Below are 6335 nucleotides of genomic sequence, written 5' to 3'. Positions count from 1 at the left end.
AATATATCAAGAAAGGGTAGGGTGTCCTTTTCAAAGACTGAAGTAAATCTCATGTTGATGTCATTCACGTTTAGATTTTTAACGAAATCACAGAAATCTCGCTCTCCCCCTTTCCAGACAACAAAGACATCGTCAATAAACCTTGCCCAAGTAACGATGCATGGGGTGTGTATGATGGGAGTGTCACCAAAGACCAATGTCCTCTCCCACCAGCCCAGGAACAAATTAGCATACGACGGGGCACATGAACTCCCCATCGCAGTGCCCCTGAGCTGGTGGTAGAGGACCCCGTCAAACAGAAAATAATTCCTTGTCAGGACAAAGTTTAACAGTCGCAGGACAAAGCCATTGTGTGGATAGAACTGTTGTCCCCTAGTGAGGAGAAATGATTGCACTGCCCTCATACCTAGATCATGGGGTATTGAGGAATAGAGGGCCTCAACGTCAATTGAGGCTAGTGATGTATCCGCCTCTAGACTGATTCCCTCTAGTCGACCAAGAAGGTCACTCGTATCCCTCAGGTATGAGGGCAGTGCTTTCACAAAAGGCGCCAGGATGTGATCCAAATAGATCCCTAAATTTTGGGTCAGGCTATTTACGCCTGACACAATTGGGCGCCCTTTAACCGGGGTACCCCCCTTATGAACTTTAGGCAAGCTGTAAAATGTGGCTACCATGGGGTGTTTCTTATATTGGCAGAGGTGTTGAGAGTTGGATCCCCACCGATCAGATATAGATGAGGATAGGTAAGTCCTGGAAAACCTCCTTTAGTTCAGATTTGACTCTAGCTACCTCTACTCTACTAATTTATACTTGTTTCTGTAGGACAGGAAATAGGAACGGGGAAGTTTCTTCTCATTGATGCATTTTACCCATCTTTTCTCCACGAATTTAGGGAAGGGCTGTGTAGATATTGCATATGGTGGTGTAAACCCTCTACTTATATAGTCAAAAGCAATTGGAACTTGTAGAAGCTATGATCTATGCATATACTATGGTAGGATCGATGGAGCAGGTATCAAACTGATGAGAATGGGAAAGAAAAGCATTGGCTCTCAATGTGATGCACAAAAGGCCCAGATTTTTTTTAAGGGGTTGTTTTAAGGAAGACATCCCACTTTTCTCACTCCCATTGTAGGAGTGAAGCCATATCAAGGCTTGCATTTCCACAAAGCCTCACCAGATCCACCAAAATGGGAGCAGCAATTCTTCCTGAGGGAGGTCCCCAGGGAAGGACCCTGCTTATGACATCCATATTCCATAAAAGAGAATATGGACCAAGATTGTTGTCCTGATACAACCCTTTTGATGAAGTCCTGATCGAGAAGTGGAGAAAATTGACCTGCAGAAGAAAGAAGAGGTGGTGAAATGAAGAACCAAGGATGAGAAACTCAGAAAGCCATGATAGTCATGACCTCTCCGTTTCTTGAACTGACTAGCTGCTGATGGTCATGATGATGAGGCAGTGGCCCTATTCTAAGTTTTGCTATGGGGGCCACATAATTTCATGGTAAGAAAGAGCGTCTTCCACTTTTGATTTGAGTCTACAACTATTTTGGGATCTTCCATCACACTGTGCCCACCTCTCTCCTTGACATTTCCAAAAATGCTAAACACTGACAACATCTTAGGTCCCTTTCATGGTATTTTGGGTCATTAGATCTTCATTCGGGCTGGAATTGATGACTGTAATACAAGCACAATTAATCCTGAATCCTCTTTTCCTTCTATGTCGTTGTCGCATGACCACGTCTCAAGATAGATAAATGCCTTTTTAGATGTAAAATGCCCCATTATACAATAAAAAGTGATTACAAATTTAGGAATAGTAACAGAAAACATTATATACTCTGAATAGAAGCCTTGTATGAAGGTCATTGCACCAGATGACCTTTACAAGTTGACAGGCTGGGGCAATATGTTTCTTTTCCTTTGGCAGTAATCCTCAGAATGTGTTTCCTGGGGATATCCCATTTCATGCCTACAGGTCTGCAAAAAATTCTGATCCTAAGGTCTACCTAATCAATGAATGCGAGGAATTTCCATCTGTTTCTTGCAGTTATCATGAGGAATTTGCATAAAGCCAAAGTTTTTATTTCCAGTTAGTAAAATAATGGGATACATTCTCCAGGGTGGAATTTAGGCTATTATGGAGCAGAAGATGACGTTGGAACTTCTGTTGTGTAGGTGGCCCTTCCTAAGGAACATTCAATCCTTGTATTTGTTTAGAAGTGGAGGATCTTTAAATACCTTGTTTAATCCTGGGAAGAGGAAAAGGTGCTGTTTGTATTAGCCGGGATCCAGACCTGCCCTGGCCTGACCTGTAATAGTAAAGCAAACAACATGGAGAATTAAGAGTTGGAACCTCATCATCCCTCAGCTGACCGGATAATTGCCTTTCTTGATTAATACTACTAGAAAACTATTGTAATGGGAACTGACTGGCCAAGAATCGGTGGGCTATAAAGGCACAAGTTAAGGTGGTAGACTGTGGAGAAAAAGACACGGATAGCACATCCACATACCAGGCATTGATCTATTGCAGGCATGGCCAACCTGAGGCTCTCCAGCTGTTGCAAAACTACAACTCCCACCATGCTTAGACTGCCTACAGCTATCAGCCTGCAACAGGGCATGGTAGGAGTTGTAGTTTTACAACAGCTGGAGAGCCGCAGGTTGGCCATGCCTGATCTATTGCTTCTTAGCATCATCTATAAACTAGACATGAAGCACTTAGTATACATTTGGATCAAAATGCGTGAGCCCACTCACCACGTCAAGGTGGCCTCTACTGGGCAGGTTTCTACTCTAAATTGGCGCAGCGCCACATGGCGACCACTACTCCTGCAACACAGCACCTGCAAGTGGCGAGACACAGCAGCCCAGAAACAAACCCTTCTGACAGGCTATTCCCCCATGGCGCTGGGCCCCACCAGCTCACAGATACAGCATCACACCAGCAACAGCTGCCATGCAGCACCGCACAATGTGAACAGATCTCAAAAGCTTCCCTCTCCATGTGGGATGTTGTTGGGCTGCTAGGTCTCGCCGTCTGCAGTTGCTGTTTTGCGAACACGATGGTCACCATGTCACGCCAATTTAGGGTAAGTACCCACTCAATAGAAGCCACCTTAACATGGTGAGTGGGCTTATACATTTTGATCAAAATGTGCTATCCAACTTTTTTTACACAGTCTAGCTAAAGTGGCCATACACATTAGATGAACCCGCAAGCCATCTAATGTGTATGGTGGTGTCCCAACGGTCTCTCGATACCATGTTTTAGAGGAAGAACAATTGGACATATTGGATTTCAAAAATAAGCTGCCACCTGACGATTCAGAGAGCATTCTACTCTCCACATTAAAGGGCTTCTGTCACCCCACTAAACAGTTTTTTTTTTTTTGGTAACTTATAATCCCTATACTGCGATTTATGCATACATACTGTAATTAATCATTTTGGTTCAGCAGATTATGTTAAAAACGTACTTTGAAAATATGCAAATTACCTTGCTACCAGCAAGTAGGGCGGCTACTTGCTGGTAGCAGCCGCATCCTCCTATCCTAAAGACGCCCCCTCCGCATGCTGATTGACAGGGCCAACCGACGGGATCTTTCTCTGCTGGCCTTGTTTGCATTCAAAATCTGGCGCCTGCGCCGTACCTGTCTTCAGTCGGCGCAGGCGCACTGAGAGGAGGACGCTCGCTCGGCCGCGCCATCCTCAATGCACCTGCGCCGGGTGTAGATGTGAGGTCATTGGCGCAGGCGCATTGAGGATGGAGCGGCCGAGCGAGCGTCCGCCTCTCAGTGCGCCTGCGCCGATTGAATACCGTTACGGTGCAGGCGCGAGATCTTGATAGCAGACAGGGCCAGCCAGAGAAAGATCCCGTTGGCTGGCCCTGTCAATCAACATGCGGAGGGGGCGTCTTTACGATAGGAGGATGCGGCTGCTACCAGCAAGTAGCCGCCCTACTTGCTGGTAGCAAGGTAATTTGCATATTTTAAAAGTACGTTTTTAACATAATCTGCTGAACCAAAATGAATAATTACAGTATGTATGCATAAATCGCAGTATAGGCATTATAAGTAACCAAAAAAAAAAAAACAGTTTAGTGGGGTGACAGAAGCCCTTTAAGAATACACGCAAGTTTGGCCGATGTGCGTGTGTATGGAGAGTTGATAGGGATAGCTGTTTCATAGGTAAGCAGTCAACCGAAAATACACCCATGTGTAGAGAACCTTTAAACTCCACAGAGATGAAGACTTCTTCATGGTTCTTTGTAGTCTTTCTTTGTCCCGAAATGTAGGTTCCATTCACACAATGTCTGAGTCTTCCATCAGACGTATCTGTTGGGACTACTGCCTGATGCTCTGTCTGCCTTGCCTACTCTGAGTGGCAGTTGTAGTGGTCTCCTGGTTGGATGCTACATCTGTCAGTCATAGCAGAGGGGAGTGGCTGTAAAGCCCAGTAAAGCTCCACCTCCTGGACACTTTCTGGAGCAAAATCTGCTGAATAAAACTTGATATTCACACGACTCCTTAGAATAAAAACTCCACAAAAGGTATGTTTGACCTGCTTTACCCAAAATCTACCAAGCATGGACAAAACTGCTGACAGACTGACTCCCTTTAAGATCATTAGAAGAGCAAGGAATACCTGAAAACAAAACAAAAAAATCTAATCAGGTGTATGATTCCATAATAGGTCATAATGCACTCTTTATAAGGATATCATTTCCAGAAATGTTACTGTAAATTGCCCCTTCACATGTATTGTGAAGAAGATATGTTTCACAGATTTTGCAGGTGTTCTTCACACCACTGGTGTAATATAATAGCGTCAGATTCTAATCTTGGTTTTTTCTGACAATCATTCTAGCGATACTTGGGATTGTTGTACCTCACAGTCAGCATTGTGGAGGCCTATTAACTCAATGAATGCGCGAGTGTTTCTAACATATGGTGATCTATCTGGGGTGGTTAGATAGTGTGTAGCTTGTAGCATCTGTTCTCGAAAGCACCATGTGGTAGCTTATTGTAGGCAAAGTGATTTATAAGAATTTGGCTTGTCAGACTCTTCCTGATATGAATTTCCATATTGCTGAGACTGCTCAGATATATTAATTTGCACTGTGTTCGTCCATGGAAATATGTTGTGTTGAATTGTATGTATGTTCTTCAGTTACGTGGTGGCTGGACCATAGGCTACGGTAGGCCGGTGAAGCTGATAAGCTATCCACCATGCTGAGCAAGCAGTAATATGTGTCTGGTGCTACTGTCAGGTCTCTTTATCAGTGATAGGCTGTAACCTGACTTATCTGAGGTTGGTGATGACCGGAGGTGGGGAAGATCATAACGTGTGAACCTGTGCGGATCTGTGGAGAAGGTCTCCTGCAGGCCTGAGATGTGGATCTGTGGAAGAGGTCTCCTGCAGGCCTGAGATATGGATCTATGGAAGAGGTCTCCTGCAGGCCTGAGATGTGGATCTGCGGAGGAGGCTCCTACAGGCCTGAGATGTGGATCTGTGAAGGAGATCTCCTGCAGGACTGAGATGTGGATTTGTGGAGGAGGTCTCCTGCAGGCTTGAGATGTGGATTTGTGGAGGAGGTCTCCTGCAGGCCTGAGATGTGGATCTGCGGAGGAGGCTCCTACAGGCCTGAGATGTGGATCTGTGAAGGAGGTCTCCTGCAGGACTGAAATGTGGATCTGTGAAGGAGGTCTCCTGCAGGACTGAGATGTGGATTTGTGGAGGAGGTCTCCTGCAGGCCTGAGATATGGATCTGTGGATGAGGTTTCTTGCAGGCCTGAAATGGGGATCTGTGGAGGAAGTCTCCTGCAGGCCTGAGATGTGAATCTGTGGAAGAGGTCTCCTGCAGGCCTGAAATGTGGATCTATGGAGGAGGTCTCCTGCAGGCCTCATCAAAAACAGCATCAAAAACTCCAATCCTCTTATGGCTTAACATCTGTGGTTGCTTTTCTCGATTAAAATATTGATAGTTATTGGCAGCTATTGGAAAGGCAAAGAAGATGGTACAATCCTACAATATATATATGGGGTGACAAACATAGAATGCAAATGTGGACCAAAGAACCCTCTAAGGACAACCTTAGATTGTAGCATGCAACCGGTCTAAATGCTCCTTTTAACTATAGAACTGGAATGAAATAGTGAACCAGACAACATAATTGGCACTTGTTTCATTTTTTGGAGCTGTCAGGTCTTAGGTTTCTCATTCAGCTCGGTGTAAGATGGATGACAGGTGCATCGCATAAGTCAATCAAATTTCTTTGGCAGTAGAATTGCCAGTGCAGCCTCCTTCTAGGGTTACGTTC

This window comes from Bufo bufo, chromosome 5 (assembly GCF_905171765.1).
Source record: "Bufo bufo chromosome 5, aBufBuf1.1, whole genome shotgun sequence".
NCBI classification, from domain to species: Eukaryota; Metazoa; Chordata; class Amphibia; order Anura; family Bufonidae; genus Bufo; species Bufo bufo.
This window is presented reverse-complemented; position numbering follows the sequence as displayed.